We start from the raw sequence: 22773 nt of genomic DNA on the forward strand, positions 1-22773 counted from the left end.
TCCTAAAGGAGATGGTAGGATTTCATAAAAAAATTTAAACGTTTAAATAAGTAAATACCTATACGACAATACTTTATGAGCCCGATGTAGGATCTTAACCAACATTCCTCATTTTTGAGGCCGACTTCCTAAAACCATTACCCAAGGGATCTTAAAGTATGATGTAAATAAGTCTTTCAACTTTCCTGCTAGCATACCATCATGGACTGCTTCTTTAACATCACATGACATCATAATTACTTGTTAAATAATATAAAAACCATTAACAAGTTTCTCAACGATAACGTATATAATACGAATTAAACGCTATATCCCGCAATCTCCAATACGCAGTATATTAATTCCGCTATCATTGTTACGTCAAATAAACTTCAAAGATATCGAAGTACGAGTGAAACCTAATAATATCCCGTTTCCAGTGCGCGAGCATACTCGTGGCTTGAAGAAGAACCGACAAAACCTAATTCAACCGGTTTAGGCTCGCCGCTGCTAAGGCTATGTACAGACGAACAAAGGACAGTAGATTTATTCTGCAACGATGTCTTAAAACCGTGTGTGACTCGAATTTGTATCTATCTCCTTGTGTCTAACACCAGTGACGTGCACAAGGTTTTTAACCAGGGTAGAAATTGTTTAAAACGGAAATTCCTTCTCCAATATAAGTTCTTCAACTATGAAGTGCACACCACTATCTAACATCCATATTAAAGATAGAGAGACAAATTCGAAACGCACACTCGAGTTATACAAACATCGCTACAGAAACTATTAAGCAGCAATATTAAATCTCACTCACATTATGATTTTTTTTAATTTCCGCTTACAATCAGGTTACCGTGTCACAATAAACCCACACCACCAACACAATCTGATGCAATGCCTTTGATTTGCATCTTGGATGATAATTATTTATTGTTTCAAATAAATTACATTCACTTATTTCATAGCTTAGTTAGGTACAGGCTAAAAATATACAACCATGCCAATTTTGCCATTATTATGTGTACCATCATTCTACTAATAAATAACTATGTATTTAAACTAAGTACCTATCTAAGTTGCCATTTAAAAATAAATAGGTAAAATACGTTGAGATAAAAGTATAAAAAGATAAATTAAGAAACTGAAGATCTATTTTCCGTATTTGTTCTATGAGAACCAAAAATACATCTTTAGTTTTTTTGAACCATTCATCTTTCAGAGTAAACGCGCTGCCGATAAAGTCTTCAGTGTGGCCGCGTCCTAATCGATTCAGAAGGGACATTTTATTTTAAAATAAACCGATTATGCAAAATAGGCCTTGTGCACGCTGATAAATAAAAATGGGTGAATATTTCAATGGCAATTTGAATATTATCTTTGAGTATAGAAACGAGTTGCCACCACTGATACAATACTTACCCAACTATTTAGTACTTAATAAATATTTATTTTATTTCCATAGGTATTTCATGCCATAGTTAGGTATCATAGGTAAAGGAGCGAGTAGGTAGGATACCGAATATACTTACCGATTTCAAACTAGTTTTTTTTTTATTTTTCTTCCTTGTATGCTTTCTTATACCTACTCGATAATAAAATACTCGGGAAACTTTTTGTAGAGCAAATATATTATCTACTCAACAAAGGAGTAGAAAATCTCAAAATAAAGATACTTAGAAAGTTGTTGAAATCGAACATTAGAATTATTAAATTTTTTGGGCTAACAAGCTTACTTTAGGTGGAAAAGACTAAGTTAACCTAAGTTTGTATAGGTAATATAGCTTATTAGTAAAATTAAAAAAAAAAAGGAATCGTCACTAAGTTTTAAGAAATTATCGTTGCGTTATTTAGCCAATAAATAGTAAGCAATATTATACGCAAGTACCTATTGGTATGTGGAAAATTACCTTATACCAGGGCTACATAACTTAGCGATCGGTTGCAATTTTCTCGCTTCATCGCTTTCGCATCGCTTCAATGGAAAACACTTCACAATTCTTGGTATCTACTCAGTAGATACAGCCAAGTACCTTTAAAAACAACAGTGGAAAGGTGGCCTAAGGCAAACGAACTCAAGCTGTGAGATTTAAAAAAGTACTTTATATACAATAGACATCGGACAGTTTGAAAACGGAGAAATTTCATTATCCGAACTCGTTGCCCAGTTTTTGCGTCACTCAAATTCTGTTATCTGGAAGACATTTCAATAGCGGTCTACTAAAAAATAAACAATGCATAGTCGTGAAAAAAACTCTCGCAAGGCTACAGTGGAAGGCCGGACGCAGCTAAATGAAAGAACTTTGTAAAAAGTTTGACACATTTTTAGAAACATCAGGCACGCAGTGTTCGCTCGCGCGGCCCGATCGTAAATTTTGTGTAGCGTCAGGATGAAAAAGGGGACATCATTGTTGAAAGTTTTTGAACGCGTCCTCTGATTTCTGAACGTTAAACCGCAACGTGAATATGCATAATCGCGATGTGCATTATGAAATAAAAAAAAAGGAAATTGTTCAATTTCCCGCCGCGCGCAAAAGCCGATTATGAAAAAGATTAGGGCCCGTTCTATAAATAGTATTAAATAGGCTTGGCTGAATGTTTCTAAATTAATATTAATAGTCTTAGTAATAACAAATTGATTTTGTATTTGATAATAAAAGTAACATAAGAAATTAGAATTTGTAAACAGAGTGTTTTTTTTGAACTTTTTTAATTTTTTTCAACTGACTTATAACTTATTTAATGATATAATTTACAGAAATAAACAAAAGTTTTTAGAAAAAAACCTATTCTATTTAGTTTGGTAATAATTCTATTGACTTATTAAAACAGATATTTTTATTGTTTTTTTTTTAATTTACTCACCACATTAACTTTTTATAATATTGCCTATTGAGGTAAGGTCAGAATAGAAACTTTTCGAGTATAGTATGGTAAAGCATTTCATTAAGTTTCTGATGACTAAATATCTGAAAAAAATATCGCCCTCTATTCATTATTGTTAGTGATATTTACTTGGTAAGTATTAAGTGCACAAACAACACGCCAGTAAAAAAAAAATCTGCAAAAGAATCCCGAAACCGTTCACCAGGATACATTATTTAGATTGAGCGAGATATTCTTCCGTGATTCCTTTTAGCAATCAGATGTTGGTTATAGCGAGCGAAGCGGGAACACCCCCTATATATTTCCTGCGGATAACTGAAAGAAGTGAGCTTCTTTCTACGAAGGAACGATAAGAATTTCATTTCCTTCGCGGCTGAGAAAGCCCCCGCTATCTGAGGAAGTCGCTGACAAAAATACCCAAGTGATAAAAGCACTGAATTCAGTTCAGGCGGCGCGAGTATTGTGCAGCTTTTTGTTTTTCTCAAATCTCTATAGGTATACGTACCGAATACATACAGCCTCTCCTTGGAAATCCGTCAGTCCCAATCACTTCTAACTTTTATACTTTTTAAGTCGGTCATTAAATAAATAAATTGATAGTTTATATAACTCTAGTTGTTAAATAGGTAGATACAGTTGTAATGGGTAAGTAATTACGAGTATTTATCATATGCATGTAATGAATATATTTCTGCAATTAATTAGTTTAATTAATTAATAAAATTAGTTTTCTTTACGGTGTACCTACCTAAGTATAACAAAATCTCGATCGAGTTTGCTCATACAATGATTTACGCTCGAAGACTAAGTATTTTTTATATTGTACCTACCTAAGTAATCATCTACTTTATTATAACAATCTTTCAAACTTAATGTGCAATAAAATACTACTCTACTCACCTAAATACTTACATAGTATTTAATGTGAAGGTTATTAAGTATCTAATCAAATCCGACTATTACTCCACCTATAAACCGAGATATAAGACTTACATAATTACGAGTATCTACCCATTATAAAGTTTATTGCGACAATTTGTTTATACTAAATAACAGAGCTCTAAAACGCCTTCGTTGATTTTTTAATTATATGTCTATAAAACACGAAAATATTAGGTTTTAAAATGTTAAGTAAGAAAGAAGAAAAGCTATTGCAATAGTCGTGAATAAATCATTACTTGAGCTCCGCGATTTCATTTGTCTATAATTATTGCGTAAATACCTATATAGTCTTATGATATATAACCTAAAGCCTTCTACAATTAATTGGCTATCGACCACTAAAAAATTTTTTTCAATTCGAACCAGTTGTTTTTGAGATTAGCTCGTTCAACCAAACAAACTCATCAGCTTTATAAAAATTTGCTAGTTCAGTAGAGGAAACTACAATAGTCCAACTTCGATATCGAACTTTAGAACTTTGAGCTTATAGTCCGGTCTCTAAAACATGCAGCTTTTGACTTTAAAAATTATTAATTCAAAATTAAATAACGTCTATCCACGAAGGAGGTAGGGGCAAAACCTTTTAATACGTCGCGTATCAAAATAAAACTAAGCCAGATTTCGTGGAATGACGCTACATATTGAACGCGGCTTTTATTTTATGAATTCCAAAAGCTAGGTCAAAACGTTGGTCCCGATCCTTCGTCGAAAAAACTTAAATCGACCTTTGTAGCTGGCTACTGAAATTTGAATCCTAATAATCGAGATTAAGGTCCAATTTTCAGCGCATCATCTCAATGTAAGTTTGATTTTGCTTTAAGGTCCAAGATTCTGGATGACATCCTTTATCTTGATACATTCCAAGTCGATCTTTTAAGAGTTTGAATTTAGCCGCGAAGATGGTTTTTATTACGTTATTGATATAAAAAATTTTAAATCACCATTTAAAACACTTAATGTTTATTTAGATATGCCAAACATTAGGTAAGTTTTCCACAAAAATTTACAAAATAGTTTTCAGTTGAAAACATACTGATTTTTTTAAAGTGATAACTTTCTAATAATAATAACATGATATAGCTTGGTAAGTTACCTGTAAAATTTTATTATAAAATTCTTCTATCAATTAATAGGCAACTGTTATGAAACTAATCAATGTAATTAAGTTTAATTTTATCACTATATGTATAGTATCCAATTATATTCAGTAAATAATGATAAATAAAAACTTACAGTGTTAATGAAATCCTTTTAAAGCTGTATATACTCGTAAACCACTTATATAATTAATGACGACACTAACACACTAATAAATAATAATTACTCTTCGTTATCACAGACTGCACGAATTCTATGTCCCGGTTTCTTATTGGATCACTTAAAATTTGCTTCGCGTAATTAATATCAAATATCAATTAATAGCAATAAAGCTGCGAACTCATTCACTTGTTCGATACGTTTGGTCTATACAAATCCTTATTTACAACTGACACTGTTGTCCATACAATAACAGAGTTCGGAACGCACCTAGCGCAGAGACCGCATCCGACGAGAAGTATACAAAACCCTATTCCATTATCACGATATCGAGACTATACAATTTTTTTTCTAACACAACTCTACGACCCCAACACACTAACTCGACTGTACAAAAAAGTCACGAGGTAGGGGAAAATTTCGTAAGCCATTACTACACAAAACTTTTGACACGAGTAGTGCGCTTGGGCAAAGTCTATTTTAGTGGGGCACGAGACGGCGATATTCTAAACGCGTCTAAACAACGTGCGTGCGAGGGAGACGGCTAGACGAATGTGTGTCGCATTTGATTAAAGTTTGGGGACCAAAGAATATTGTGAGCCGCGGGATACCGAGTAGGTGGTGATATAGCTTTCGTAGCGCTCGCTCCCAAATCGAATGCGATGAGTAATAATATTTGAAAAGCAAGATTTGTTACCTGTCGGCCGCCGGGAGATAATGCATAGCATTTTTTAGAAGGGAAACACAATTAACTAGCCCCAAACTATAAATCATACTGTACGAATACTGATCTCTCGGACGCAGGTTGCGCAATTATGTTCCCCGAAATATGGAAAATTAAGGTAACTTTTATGAAAAAAAAATTATAGAAATAATAGCATCAATAACAACAGGTTAAAAAGAAAAGAATAGTGTTGCGGTTTTGAGTATACTTTTTGTAACAAAAAGTACATTTTTTATATTTACAAAAATTGTCCAGTTTTAAATATGATCGAATGGACATTTTACAAAAGTAGTAAAACCAAAAAAAAATATTTTAAGACATAAAGAGTCAATAAATGAATTACAAAGTATCTACTCGAAAGCCTCTTATTTTCAAAAGCTGATGCACCTCTACTCTTTAAACGCGAATTGTCTAAGCGAAAAGTTCGAAAATTGTTCAGAAATTATCAGACGCTGTCAGAATACAGGTCTTCATACCGGCCTGAGCAACGCAAATTACTAACTCGACGTCATCTCGACTCGATACAAAATTGCATCGAGTCCCCGCAATCGGGAGGTCGTGGAGCTAATGAAGACGTTATGTTCGCGGTGTCGTTTATAGAATGTTATGGTGTTTATATTGATTTTTATGAGAATATAATTTTATTACGGCTTCGTGGGCGTTACACGCTTCAATCTTTTGTTATGATTGCGCGATGTGTCTTCATATCAGATCGATCGTTCTGTTTTTATTCCGCGACGATAGACTTGTAAATAATGTTCAAAACAACTAAACAAATGGTCGCACGGTAAATAAGAGGCGTGTGATGTATTGTTCGAAAACGGAGGACCGCATTTCGGAGGATATAAATTTGAGAATGTATAAAAAGGAGTGTCACGATAATCAACACAAGCAATTTAATTTAAAAGACATAAACATGGAGCTATCTGGCAGCGTATCGATAAGGGTGCTAAATGACAAACTGCGCGACTGAGAGGAACGTTTTAAAATGTGTTACAACTTTTTATTTGTTTCGAGTATTGGATGTAGATTGCGTATGAATGTAAAATAAAATTATCGTTTTTGTATTGAGTATGAAATATTATCTTTAATCGTGCATTAACTAGAGAGACACAGCAGCGTATTAAAATTATTTATCATTATGACTAATCGAACAAAACTAAAGAAGCATAAATACAATTTAAATTTTATTTTACCGTCAATTAATACGAGTATACTTATGATATAATAACTGATATAAAATGAAAAACAATTTGGTAGATATTTTGTCTAATAGTTCCACAAAAAACAAATCATATACGTACATATGAATTATAAAAGTCACAGAGTAAACAAAAATATCAATATCAGTTTAATAATCAGTTTAAAATTAGTGATAAAAGACAAATTAAAGCGAAAATCTTGCATAACTGATTTAGTAGAAGTATTTCTCATATTCATAAGTAAACAGAAAGTAGATAAGATTAAATTACACATTTAAAAGTCATAGAATAACCAAACATAACAATATCAGTTTAATAATCTAATAGTATTAGTGATATTAGGTAGTATAAAGCAAAAATGTTACATAACTGATTTCCACATAAATACATTCCTGCAGTCCAAATATTTATACATACACAATTATGTAAGGATATCCAACATAAACCGCGTCGGGGTATAATCGATCCAATACATTTCTTGATGAAGATATTACGGGAACGGGTTTTGTTATTTCTGTATGAGCAGTTTAGATGTTTTATTTGGCGAAAACGATGCGCGAGTTGTTAATCGATTTATATCCGTAATTAATGAAATCGATTTTAATAAAGATATTAATAATTGTAGGGTTAAGTGCTGGATGTTATCTAATTTTGATACAGATTTTAATACTTCTCACGTTGTAGATGAAATTGTATCGGTTAAAGGAAACTTAAATGAAAGAAAAACTCAAGTTAGTAAAGGAAAGAAACATCACATTACATTATATTTTAGAAAACCTTCTTTATGCTGAAGTTACATTTAATTATCATGAAATTAGTATATAAATTGTAATAATTGTCCCTAATCGTGATAGTCTAGTGAATATGACCTCTGCCTCCGATTTCGGAGGGTGTGCGTTCGAATCCGGTCCGGGGCATGACCCTCCAACTTCTCAGTTGTGTGCATTTTAAGAAATTAAATATCACGTGTCCCAATCGGTGAAGGAAAACATCGTGAGGAAACCTGCATACCAGAGAATTCCTTAATTCTCTGCGTGTGTGAAGTCTGCCAATCCGCATTGGGCCAGCGTGGTGGACAGCAGCAGACGAGTAGCAGTGAGTCGTATATGGGTTGATAACGACGATAAATTGTAATTATAATAATAGTTACATACTTTTTATAACAATTAAAATAAATAATGCAGTCACACAGATATGATAAGCATCTACCTAATTGAATAAAACAAAATAGACTATCACTTACCGAATACAAAACTACACGTAACCAATAATCGTAAAATATAATATGATCAGATAACTATACTCCATAAAGCTATTAATACTGTAGGAGTGCCATTCCTCCCACCTAATATTTCAAATACCAATAAGCCACTAACCCTCGAACGCGGCTGTAATCTAAACAGCCTTTTTTAAAACTAATAAAAGAGGTCGTTAAAAATAGCCACCGAAAATCTCAAGTGCTGGCGTTGTAAATAAGAGGCATGGCTTTGGTTAATGATATACATCAATCTATTGCGTCTGGGTAAATATATTCCGACTGAGAAGTGTGCACATCTGTTTTAACAGCGTTCAGTGGATTAGCGGGTGTTTTATGTGTATTGTTATGTAACTAATCGATAATACGATCATTAATGACGATCCACCGCATAGTGATAGAGTATTACTAGTTGTTGCTAGGCCCTTGGCGACAAATAGCATCGTTTGTGAGGATTTGTGGTAATTTAACGTGGAAGTGTCAAATTCTAACAGGTGTCGACGTAGTTTTCATCGTTGACTTCGATCGCGTTGACAATAAATCGTTGACAACTAACAAAAATTTACTTTTATCCAAGGAACAGTAAATGCTTTTTGTAAATAAAGGTAACTAAGAATAATTGTTTTTTTATTCTCTTTAAAGAGCCGAGTAACAAAAGTGACTTTGTAGTTCTGTAGAATAAATATAAAATACATAAAAGTACAAGAATAATTTTTATTTAGAAAACCTCCTGGCCTATTCTCTATTTTAGTCTTATCAAGGCATTAGAATAAACATAAAATCTATTGACAAAATGTCATTTACCTGTGATATCCAACAGAAAGCACCGGATGACATTTTTACGTCAAAAATAGTGACAACGTGCATAGTTAGTGAGTTAATCATTTCTCAATGTGAAGTAGTTTTTGCGTCTACGTGAGATCGCAGTCAAGAGCTAAATTGTCATTGAATAAAAAAAACAAGAAAGAAACGAAGAAATCAGAGTAATATCCTAATCGTTCTATGATAACAAAATATATGTCAAATTTAGTTCTTGTAGTAGATATAAATAAATCTTTTCTTAAAAGCGAAGAGTGAGAAAATTTTAAAAGTCACAAAATTTTCGAAATGTTCACATCCCTTAACCGAACTTGAAGCACGTGCATTTCACAGAATCTTGCATACGGAGCGAGTTGGAATCGTTCGTCGAATAACTCCATTGAGATATAACTTTCTTAATAACTCAAGGAACAGGGCCCGCGGTGTTGCAATGGCTTTATAATTCTGCACTGATTACAAAGGGGAGCCGGCGGCCGCAATTTTGTCTTGTACCGATCGTGCTGTACATAAATTATCAGTTATTGATGAAGACATTAAAGCTTGGACTCACTTCTCAGACGGCGTAGGTATTAATTATTAAAATAAACAAAATTTTTAACTGCAATAAACAAAATTCGCCGCAATTAATAATTTTTATAATCCGAACGGAGGCAAGCAAGCAACAGAAGCATGAATAATTCTGAATTGTGAATTTCGTGGGGTTGATGAGGCTTCGATTCATGCGATGTTTTGCTGACGGTACATTAATAAGCGATTGTGTTCGCGTCTGCTTTTGCACTTCCCTGAATCTGATTCCGGACAGGACAGTCCGAGATCAACTTCTTACGTCCCAAAAACGAGTTTCAACTAATTCCGACGATAATAACAGCGGCAGAACAAATGAGATTAATTGCGTTCCATTTCGTGCTTATTATAATTACTGCCCTCGAGTTTCTCTCACATTTCAATTATAAATGGTGTTACAATTTTTTTTACGAGACAAAATACTTACAACTGTAAATTTTGTACAAGTTGAGTAAATTGAACAGGTTCCTTTACGTATATAAAAAGGGAAAGATTTTATGTTTGTGAAATCTTAAGTAAAAAGTACGGCTAGACTGTAAACTATTAGTTCTTTATTTATTTTCTCAATTAGTTATATTTCGTTGTTTTGTATTCTATTAGAACTTTACTAAAATAATATATAGGGCACTGGATGTTAATTAGACAATACTTCATCTAACTAAGCCTATAAAACTAGTAGAGAGCTTTATAAATATGAAGTTATTATCACAAAGTAGGTAATAGACCACTTTGTTTTAAAAGAAATGGCAGTTTTAGATCTCTTTACTGATGAAAATAATTGTGACACTTCAGTGATGAGAACCTAAGCCAACGGCTGTAAATGTTTCTCTACCTACTAATCAAGTAAAAATATTAAAAGAAAGTTCTTGCAATGTTACCCACTTATAGAACAACATGATACAATGTTTATCAAAATCACAAAACGAATGATTAATTAAAATATTGAAATTTAATAGAAATTATATTGGAAATTCTCTGACAGTACCTCATGTTCATGTATGTTAGCATTGGATCAATTGATATTTATTATGAACCTACATGAAAACTATAAATAAGTAACTTACACAGTTGGATGATACTTCGTTTCAATCGTGTGAATGGCTTACGAAACTTATAAAGAACTAGCTGACGCCGCGCGGTTTCACCCGCTTGGTTCACGTATGAATACGGGGATATTATATAGCCTATAGCCTTCCTCGATAAATGGGCTATCTAACACTGAAATAATTTTTCAAATCGGTCCAGTAGTTCCTGAGATTAGCGCGTTTAATCATACAAACAAACAAACTCTTCTGCTTTATAATATTAGTAGGTATAGATGTTGAATAAGATACGATTTAGTACGATTTCCTTAATTTTCTTTTTATCAATGAATTAACCATTGTAAATAACTAAAAGGTATTATTAACTAATACAGTTACTGTACCTACTCTAGATTTTAGTATTGTTACACTATATAAATATTATTTAATATTAATTTAATAACCGCGCAAAGTCACGGTCATTTGCCAGTTACGGCTCTTGACAACACGAAGCGCAATTAGGCTCGATTCTGTTACGATTTATTCTTTAAAATATAATCGAACAATCGTACTGAAAGACAGGTAATGATTTACGATCCTCGCGCCTTGCTTTAAATAAAACATAGCCGTAAGCTTTCAACAGAGGAAAGTCACGATTGTAATTTTAAAACATCGATACGGTATGATGTACCTTGACTACCAGGTGCCCGTGACTTTGTGTGAAAGAAAGCTTTACAATAGTTTATTAAATGTTTTATAGATTTTTTTTATATATTGAAGCATAAACAGTTACTTAATGGCTTACTCTCAAAACAGTTTCGAGATTCCTCCATGTCGTAATGTCGTAAGTCGCATGTTAGGTCTACTGGTAAGATCAAGGGCTAACTTATCATTGAAAATTTAATATAACAAAAAAAAAAAATAACAAATGGATTTCTTACACATGCATGTTAATAAAATCTGTACAGTGAAAAAAGTTTAAGAGCGCGCAGCGCGTCGTTACGATATGGATAAAATTCGAAGCGCAAACGAGACGCCGAATTTTGACTTTCACGTGTGTGAAAAGCACGGAGCGATTGACGCGCGCGCAAATTTTATGACGTGAGCGCCAAAACCATTTTTACCTAATTGCAAGTAAATTAAACAACATAACGAAAAACAAAATGGCCCACCTATTTTTCTATACAAAACAAAAATTTAAGAAAACAAGTTTGCTTTTCCTGAGATTGGAAGCAAAATGTGAGCAAAACATGTATTTTCAAAAAAAATAAACTATCGAGAAAAGTTTTACAAATTGTGTATTTTGTATAGTCATAACGAAGCTAACACTTTGAAATATCATTTACCCAAATATCAGGCTCCTAACTTTTCCAGAATCTGAGATCCAGAACCATATGTAACCACCAAATTACATATTGCACACTCTTAAGGACTTGTTAATTACTAGATATTGGAATAAAACTAAATACTCTCTAGTACGTATTATAAGTAGATTTATTTGTATGTAACGTTTCGGCTTACATTAAAGGCTGTTGTATCAAGATGTATCTATTCAAGTGCATGCCATGTGACGTTCGGCACTTGTGTTTTCTAACATGGGAACGGGCGCGTCTGTCAGTTTGTCCGTGTTCTGTACTCAATAGCGCTCTCATTCATGTGTTAAAGTACTGGCAGTGGGTTGAGACAACTTGGGGCTGCTTGATATCCAAAGCTAATAGGGGACAGCTTGAGACTTGATTCTAGATTGTAGCATATGTGTGGAATAAAATCAATTGAGAATTAAGTATGTACTCAATACTTTTTTTAGTTTTCAGAACAAGGTCGTCGTTGTCGTCTATAAATTGTACGTTTGTATGTCATCATCATCATCATCATCATATCAGCCGATGGACGTCCACTGCAGGACATAGGCCTTTTGTAGGGACTTCCAAACATCACGATATTGAGCCATCTGCATCCAGCGAATCCCTGCGACTCGCTTGATGTCGTCAGTCCACCTGGTGGGGGGTCGGCCAACACTGCGCTTACTAGTGCGGGGTCGCCATTCCAGCACTTTGGGACCCCAACGTCCATCGGCTCTTCGAACTATGTGCCCCGCCCATTGCCACTTCAGCTTCGCAACTCGTTGAGCTATGTCTGTGACTTTGGTTCTTCTGCGGATCTCCTCATTTCTGATTCGATCACGCAGAGATACTCCTAACATAGCTCGTTCCATCGCCCGCTGTGTGACTCTGAGCCTTCTTATCAGGCCCATAGTTAGCGACCAAGTCTCGGAACCATAGGTCATCACTGGCAACACGCACTGTTCGAAGACTTTTGTCTTCAGGCACTGCGGAATTTCGGACGAAAAGATGTCGCGAAGTTTCCCGAATGCAGCCCAGCCGAGTTGGATTCGACGGTTCACCTCTTTCTCGAAATTGGACCTACCTAACTGGATCATATGTCCTAGGTATATGTATTCGTCTACAATTTCGAGTGCAGCGTTCTCAACTATAATTGGGTGGAGCGATACATGAGCATTACACATTATTTTTGTTTTGGCCATGTTCATTTTCAGACCCACCTGTTGTGAAACGCTGCTGAGGTCATTGAGCATGGTACTAAGGTCATCCAGAGTCTGTGCCATGATGACTACATCATCCGCGAACCGCAGTTGAGTGATGTACTCGCCATTGATGTTGATGCCAAGTCCGCCCCAGTCCAGAAGCTTAAAGACGTCTTCCAGTGCGGCGGTAAATAGCTTCGGAGAGATCACATCTCCCTGACGCACTCCTCGCTGCAACTGGATTGGCCTCGTAGTCTGATCCTGAATACGGACTGACATAGTGGCGTTTTCGTACAAGCACTTCAACGCTTGGATATACCTGTAATCAATTCGGCATCTCTGCAATGACCTTAGCACAGCCCAGGTTTCCACCGAATCAAAGGCTTTCTCATAGTCCACAAACGCTAAGCATAGTGGCTGGTTATACTCGTGAGTCTTCTGTATAACCTGCCGCAGCGTATGGATGTGGTCTATGGTACTAAAGCCTTTTCGGAAACCGGCTTCTTCGGGAGGCTGGAAGTCGTCGAACCTATTAGCGAGACGATTCGTAATGACTCTCGAGAACAATTTGTAAACGTGGCTTAGCAGCGAGATGGGTCTGTAATTCTTCAGCAAGGTGTTGTCACCTTTTTTGAAGAACAGAACCACCACGCTCCTATGCCACGCCTCAGGCGTCGTGCCCTCGTGAATGACGGAATTGAACAATCGCTGAAGGACTTTAAGTATCGGTTTTCCACCCGCTTTCAGGAGTTCTGCTGTGATTCCGTCCTCACCTGGCGCCTTATTGTTCTTCAGTTGTTTGAGAGCCACACTAATCTCGTATAGACTGACGTCCGGGATATCTTCGGTATAGTGTCGGGTCAACTTGGCTCTGGGGTCTTTAGTCAAGTTGTCAACAGGCTGCTGAGTAGTCGTGTATAGCTGTCCATAGAACTTCTCGACCTCACTTAATAACTCGGGCTTGGAAGAAATCAGATTACCGTGCTCGGTCTTCAAACGCGTCAGCTGCGTCTGTCCAATAGACAGATCTCTGGCGAAAACTTTTGAGCCTCGATTGTTTTCAATCGCATTTTTGATCCGCTCGGTATTGAAGTTTCGCAAGTCGCTGGTTTGCGACTTAGAGATCTGTCTACTGATCAGTCGGTAATTTGACGCATCTGCTGAAGACTGTAATCTCATTTCTTGCCTCTCTTCCATGAGTTTAAGTGTATGGTCTGAGAATTTTTTGGTTCTTTTCGTACGGTGACCCACCGTACGAAAAGAACCAAAAAATTCTCAGACTTTAGATTATAGAACTTAGACCCAACGGAATGGACAGTTTCCACGAACCTGTTGTTCAGATCGTCCACAGTTTCGCAATTTGCTAGGCAATCAAAGTGGTTCTGCAGTTCTAGTTGAAAGGACTCGGGGTCTTGAATATGGGCACGAGTAGGTCGGAGCGTAGACTTCACCAGTCGATACCGCGCCAATGAATGAAGGAATTTGCAATGATAGTCGATCCCTCACTCACAATTGGACTAAGAGCATCAAGCGGGTTGCATCAGGGAGTCGCTGGGTGCTGCAAGCTTGAAACCGTGGCGATGGAAAACCTATGTCCAGTCCAGGGCAGAGCGTCCATCGGCTGTTAATGACGGATGATGCTGATTATATTTAGATTCATTATTTTCTCAAAAATTTACGATCCGATATAGTTTTGGTGTTCATGAAAAATACAAGTACCTAACTATAAATAAATTCAAACTATGTTGTATGTAGTTTCATATTATTTAGTTTGCTATTTTGTAGCCTACGACAAATGACCGAAAATCCCCTAAGACCGGATACAACAGAACATTCCCATGATAACTGTTGTCATGTAGGCAAAACCCATAAGCCCCATATATTCCAACCATTCCTAGAAATCGTTATTCGTTCGTCGACATTGAGAGACATTTTTGTTGCTCGAATATATTTGCGATTTCGTATCTAACTGCTGTCGATAGACAGGTTTATTTTTGATAGTTTTTTATTCAGTCTCTTTTAACAATAAACTGTTTTATGTACGAATAATTTTAAGCGATCGTATTTCGTATTATTATAATCTATATTAATATATAAGTATTTGTTATAATCTACTGCAACTTAGAGAAATTAATAATAACAGGCATTAATGACGGGAAAAGACCGAGGGGCCGCTCACCAATACGATGGGCTGACCAGCTGAAGGATAAAGTTCTACACGATAGAAGCGATGGCAACCAACAAAAGCCGATGGAAGGCGTAGACCCGCATAAAGCTGGGATCTTACCAGGACCACGCTCTTCAGTAAGAAGGAACGACTATAGAGAGAGATTTGTTATAACCCTGTGTCCGGCTTGATGGCTGGCTTTTGATACAAAATACTCATATTTTATTGTTTATTATTAAAGGACGTTAATTTTTCTAATATTCCATATAACATCTACATCATTTCATAAATTTGACCCAGCTAAGCTACGAACATTTCTTTCATCTTAAATGCACTGCTTGCTGCCGCTAACCTAAGGCATACATATCATAGATATAACCTTATCTATACTAATATAATAAAGCTGAAAAGTTTGTTTGTTTGTTTGATTGAACGCGCTAATCTCAGGAACTACTGGTCCGATTTGAAAAATTCTTTCACTGTTAGATAGCCCATTTATCGAGGAAGGCTATAAGCTATATATTATCTCCATATTCCCACGGAAACGGGAACCACACGGGTGAAACCGCGCGGCGTCAGCTAGTACATTATAACTGTGATTGATTCTGGATGCCGAATGAATAAAAGATGCCGATGAGAGAAAGTGCTTCTATGATACAATCCGTAACCCTTGCGGCTTTGGATAATAAAGTCATCAGAATTATCATCGAACGATGAGTCTTATTGAGCTATGAAATATAGAAATTAAAGAAATTTTCAGATACAGGTCGGAACATTCGTTTACTAGGAGAAAATGGCATCCATATTCATCTAGTATCAACAGTAGATGCAATGTTTGACAAACGCCGCTTAACTATGAGAGGTGGATCGATCGAACAAGCTTCGGTCGAAGCTAATATTAGATCGAACTATACAGTTTTCGGATAACTGTGCGAGCTACCCACGCGATGCCGACGTGACAGTGACAAAATAAAAACTCGTCAATACGCCCAGATGAAATGCCCCTGACAGGGCATGTATGCGAAAATTCCCCACATTCAGTATTCACTGTATGCGCGCCGCGGTGTTGGTGAATAACAATCGAGACGCTTGGCAGCGCGCCGTGAAATGAGAGCTACTATTGATTCACGATCCAAGTTCCAACGTCAAAGATGAGGAAGTCGACTAAAGGATTTGTTTATGTTTGAATAAGTTTCAGCTGCACTGCAATTTACCTAAAGGTCAAGTTATTATAGCCAAAATATATCAATCAATTTGTACTAGCTTAATTATAATTAGACAGAGCTCCATTTAATAGCTAGGCAGCTAGCGAAGGCACATTATTTCATCTCATCTCCAATCTCTCAAAGTGTTCCAAGTCTGAGTTGACAAACTTAGTAACATTGTTTTTTTCGTTTAAAAATAGATAAAAATTAGACAAAGACAAGTTACCGCTTACCACCTATAAGATGATTTGAATGAATTTGAAAGGTTGGTATGAAGCTGATTTTTGTACTATCCGAGAGGAAGATAATAAAATTATTGTGCATCCAATTTAGTTCATAATAACACTAAAATAACAATTGATATGATTTACGTCACAAATTGACGACAAATACGAGCGCTTAAAGATGCGTCACAGAATATAAATAAAAAAATACTGTTTGATGCAAGCAAGGGATAGTTTTGTTATCAATAATGTGATATTTAAAAATAATACACACAGAATAAAAAATCATTATACAAAATATTGCAGCATTTTCGAGAAATTGTTTGCGAGTCGAATTCAAAGGTCAATAGTAGGGGAGTAAACCGTAGTAATCTTGGCAGATCCAATGGACAATGATGTTGACAATGAGTGGGCTGATACGTTGACACTTTGAGAGGCATGTCCGGTATACGAGACATGGGAACACGCGAAACTATATTATTTATCGTTGGGATCATAATGCTGATCAGTTTAGTGTGGCCATCGTATTGATACGTAGCTTTCACATCACACTGACATTTCTATATCAGACCTGGCTTTATCATTTCATCAATGGCGTAGCGTGCCTTGGAGGGGCCTTGTATCAAAATCAGTTGGGGGGGGGGGGGGGGGGAAGATTTCTAACAAAATATACAAAAATGCTTGCTTAAAGTATATATATATGACAGTGACTTAACCTATAAAGGATATTTTCAACTTTTGGGCGTACGTCCCCGGATTTAAGTAAGCGTTGGCCCAAAAGTTGAAAAAAAGGCAATCTTTTTATAACACACATTTTTATCACTAGTTATCCAATTTCTAGCATATTATATTTATAGGGCCTCTTAAATGTATTGATTAGGTTACTCAATTTATAAGATATCCGCTATTCACTATTTAAATGATTGATGGATGGATTGATGAGCTTAAATCTTCGGAGACGTGAAACTGAATCGCTCTTTTGCGATAAAGCCACTCATTGTTGTGCGTGTCTATAATTATTATTAATTATTTTAACTAAATGTGAATCACAAATTCACATTTAGTCTAAAATATATATATTATTATATTTTACAAAAACAGTTGCGTATTTGTCATGACAATAAAATGATTAATAAATTACATTTTCATTAATAATTTATCCGAATCCAATAGAATACTAAATCAATTTAATAATTCCCATCGCATCTCACGGTATTAGATCACATAGTTCGTTACACAAAACCCATCTTACATAACATGAAACCGGTCAGTTGGAAGATTTCCCAGTTATACAATATTATCCGCGACGCATCTAATTGAGGAGGTTGTACTATATTCACGCGTTCAGAATGAACAATTCTTTGTTATTTCTGTATGTATTCGGTATTGGTTTCTGTGAAAACAAACTTGTTTTGATCGTTTATGTTGAGTTGTATTAGGTGGTTGTTATTTAGTTTAAAATGGAAAAAAATAAAATCGAAAATTATTATTATTTTTTTTATTTAGGTATATGCATTGTATATTCTTTAATTTATTATCTGCCCACTACACTATTTATGTAGTGTATCAGGATTGTTCGAATAATTAAAACATACCTATGCATAATTACTTATATTAGACAGTTTTTATTATGATAGTTACGAATTAGAGTTAGTACTAGTACCTGCTACATTATATTTTTAAGACTTCAAAGCAAATGTTGAAGTCGCTATAAGTGTGGGTTTGCGTTCCACTTACAAATTCCTCGTGTATGCGTGTATGTATCAATCGCCTGCGTAAATTTCGCCCATTTTTCATTCGAGACAGGTAATTTTAATGCATATTTAATGGACAATTCTTGGCTTCAAATACACTAAGATAAGGTACGGCTATAATGCATGCAGCCGGCTGTATTATTTATCGTGTGATTTTTGGCAACGAGCGTTAGCCCGCTGCTTGGCTCGGCTAGATTTGCAATCTTCATAATGCATGCACTTTTGCAAACATCGCCTGCGGGCAGTTTTTTGATATAACCAATGTGACAGGCGCGCTGTGTACCCGGGTTTAGTTCCAGCTTAAATAACTGGACAGTTTTATACTACAGCCTTTCTTGATGACTACTGTTTACAAACAAACAAATTAAAAATGAGGGTAAAAGTCACTAGTCATTTCACACCTAATAATAATTATAATTAACTTTGTTCTTAAATTAATGAAAATAAATTTTATTAATAAGCTTAGAAGAATTAGATGTGGTTAATATATTTTGTATTACATTTTATAAACAAACCATACATAATTTAAAATAAAAAAGTTATGAAATGACATGCGTTTTCTACCTTCATTTCTAATTTCTTTGTTGGTAAACAGTACTCATCAAGAAAGGCTGTAGTATATAAGGTTGATGAATTAAAAAAATAAGTTAACTATTTTACCTTTCATACCAAATTTAAATTGATTGAAAAATGGCTCAACGCTGAGAAGTCCATAACGTCGTGAGGTCAAATTCATCAAATTGCAATTATTTCATTTAAAGATATGCTTAATTTATCCATATTATATTTAAATAACTGGATAGTTGCTAGAGGGTTGCTAAACTAAAAAATAAGTTTACTATTTTCCTTTTCATATCAACTCTAACTTGATTGAAATTACCATTAATTCATTTCAAGATATGGTCGATATGATTTCCTAGATTATATATAGTTAAACAATTTCGTTCCATAAAATTATCATGACAAGAAAATAGGACTTTTATAAAAATATGAAGAACTAAGCCCTCATTCGCACGAGAGGTTTTTTAACGGATGTTAAAAAAGCGTTCAAATATAGTATGAAGTTAATTATAGGTCTATTTCCAACGCCCAAAATTGAAAATGCAACACTGCTCGAAAAAAAGCGTCGAGTTTTAAAAACGCTGTCGTGTGAACATATACTTAGGAATGCATTTGTTGTATTTGGACGCTTTTTTAACGTCCGTTAAAAAAACTCAGAATAAACAGTTAAAAAAACTCAGGATAAAGTGGTGAAACTGACCCTAAGCCTTAGGGGCTTAGGGTCAGTTTCACCACTTTCAGATAAGTGTCAGATAGTCTAAACGTAATATTTGTCATATTCTAACTTAATGTCAAAATGACGAAGACATAACCTATGAATAAGCTATGCGACACTTAGAGTTGATAATTATTTAATGCTCAGTCATTTGAAATACTCAAAATGCCTTCCAAATAAGCCAGGGTCAGCGTTTATCACACAATCATTCTGAGAAAATTATAATAGCTGACCGTGGAGAGGAGACCTTACTCATACCTACCAAGCACAGAGATACCATCAGGATGTTCTAGGTGATATCAAGTCACAACGATCTCTATAGGACATGGTAGGTGTGTAGCAACTCAACAGAAAAAAACCCAAAATTAGTATATACATGTACCTAATAATCATTAGTATATACATGTACCTAATTAAGCATCCATTTCAAGTTTGTAAGACTGATCTTAAAGAATAATTAGTTAATTTGGAAGGAAGAATAATTTATTAATCTTTACACAAGAATTAGAGATTTAGGCTGTTTTAAATGATTTCAAAAAAAAAGGAAAAGGTTAAATGGTTATAAATTCGACGCGAAGTTTTTGGAGATTACTCCTTAAGAATCTTTTTCATATATATATAGCCCCCGGCATGAAAAAAAAGCGTTACGTTTTTGTGCGCAACCTATTCTGCGCACCTTTCACCGTCCGCTGCCGCAAACAGCACGCCCGTACGCATGTGCACTCTGTTTGCAATGCAATGCAATGTCTAATGCATGTGCAAATTTTGTGTTAAAATCAAAATAACTGAAATAGATATAGGCTCTAAAAGAAGAAAAATAAAATCTTTTTAACCCGTTCACTGTGGGTCCATTTTTCATGGACTTTTAGCCAGTGCGTATGAGGTCTTTTCGAGGCAAGGCTGTACTTCTTTTCAGTGCCGTATGATACCGTTCGTTTTCCACAATTAGGTTTGTGCTAAGGAGTCATAATTATAAGATAATTTATGATCCGTATAGAGTATAGAGTAATTTATGAACAGCATAGAGATCGTCCTAACTTTAGAAATAGGCATTGGCAATAATCTCTAGTTGTTATTATCTCACCGATTTTAAATTGTTAGGAGTAGTAACTTAGTAGGTACTTTGACAATTATGTATCTCGCACATAATTTATTAATATAATTTCTGTGATTAATGTTTCGCACAATGTTTAGTAGGTAATTACCATAAATTGTTTTACATGTAATTTATTATTGTAAGTAGTTATTTCATAATAACGTGATGTACTTGTGTAGAACTTAGTGCTTCCTTAGGCTTAATTACGCACCTAATAGTAGGGATCACATAAATAAATAAGTAAATATAAAACTAACTAAATAAACTTAAACAATATACAAATCACTACTTAGCCCCAAAGTAAACGTATACCATGTCCAGATTGAATTGCGCTATTTGGTAAATAAACAAACCCTTTTGTCGATGCCAAACTTTCATAACAGTTACAGAACCATCAAACTATTAAAACACGCACAAACACTTTGTTCTTTACAATCCACCTATGGGGAATCATACAAACGTAACATTTTTTTAATTTACACAGGGTTTAATCAAAATTTTTAGAAATAAACGAAATTAAACACGAAATTATGCACACAGATTACATTTAAATGTTAATTTGACGTTTCGTCTCTCTAAGGTTGTGCCAAGTAAAATTGTCACCACAGATTAAAAATGAACGATTTACCGATTGTAAATATCGAATGTATTCCGTTCAGTATCGATATCGTAATTGAGTAATTTGAATATAGTAATTTTTTCATAGCGCTGTTTAGTTAGTTACGTACTTATATGTTAAAAAAAGATAATGCGTTAACAAGTACTGCCTAAATTTTTTAGTACTCTTAATTTATAACAAACAGATACAAGTGAAAAAAATGTTATTTGATAGGTATTAATTAATATGTAACAGAAAAAGGTAGATAGTTAATATCGCGCGTATTTTGACTGTGTGATTAGTGTTGCCAACTTAGAAGTGAGTTTTTAAGTAAAGTGATTTTTTTACAATTGATATAAAATTCTATTAGTAGTAGTTAATTCTCGATATAGTTCATCAACGGCCCATCCCTAGGATGACGTCACAACTAATGTCAGTAATGAATACGGCCATATTTGTTTACAAAATTTTGCAATTCTAAAAAAACGAAGTTTAGGTATAGCCTTTGTTACCTACTAAGATAGCGGACTTTAACATATTTTTTCTGATTTTTACAAGTTAGCCCTTGACAATACAATCTCACCTAATGGTAAGTGATAATGCAACCTGAGATAGAAGTGGGCTAACTTGTTAGGAGTTGTCACACCCATCTTGGTTTCTACAGATCGTACCGAAACGCTAAATAGCTTGGCAGTACGTCTTTTCCGGTAGGATGGTAAATAGCCACGGCTGAAGCCTTCCACTAGCTAGACCTAGACCAATTAAGAAAGCTCAATCGATCCAGCCGAAGATCGAACCCATGACCTCCTCCTCTTGTAAATCTACCACTGCGCCACGCGGCTGTCAAAACCATACCTGCATATAACCGTACATAAGCCATGTAATTTTTAGTCCAAAGGATCTAAGCCTAGACATTGTTTTCAGTTAATGGTAAAGAAACCATACAGTTTAACCGAGGTTTAAATGACAAAACATAACTAATCTGCAGTTACTTTTACATTAATTTAAATATCACGTACAAAAGTCGCCAGCGAACATTATTTCTCCACAAAGTAATCAAATATAGATCTTTGACCTCAACCTGAACAGTAAAATGAGGGTTTAATTACTCACAAGCAGCTTTCACTTAATTTTTTTCGTATAAAGTAGTCGCTGGGCATACCTGTAAACAAATGAAATATATTAGTAAACGGGCATATAAAACTAGGAAATCGATGCTTGCTCGACTTAAACACTACGAGATATTATGCTGCTGGCT

At 34.9% G+C, this 22773-nt stretch overlaps 1 protein-coding gene across 6 annotated transcripts in view; it reads right to left on the bottom strand.

Annotated features, from left to right (window-relative positions):
- The window catches only part of LOC112057779 (homeotic protein antennapedia), a 301651-nt gene that overhangs the window by 197486 nt on the left and 81392 nt on the right, over nt 1-22773 (bottom strand). For 3 of the 6 annotated variants that reach the window (XM_052883781.1, XM_052883780.1, XM_052883778.1), the window contains exon 1: nt 5041-5452. The exons of the other annotated variants lie outside the window; for them this stretch is intronic. The gene's annotated coding sequence lies outside the window, so the exon portion shown is untranslated. Of the gene's footprint in view, nt 1-5040; nt 5453-22773 lie in introns of those variants that run through there. 6 annotated transcript variants of the gene reach the window in all.

This window comes from Bicyclus anynana, chromosome 10, assembly GCF_947172395.1.
Source record: "Bicyclus anynana chromosome 10, ilBicAnyn1.1, whole genome shotgun sequence".
In the NCBI taxonomy this organism is placed as follows: Eukaryota; Metazoa; Arthropoda; class Insecta; order Lepidoptera; family Nymphalidae; genus Bicyclus; species Bicyclus anynana.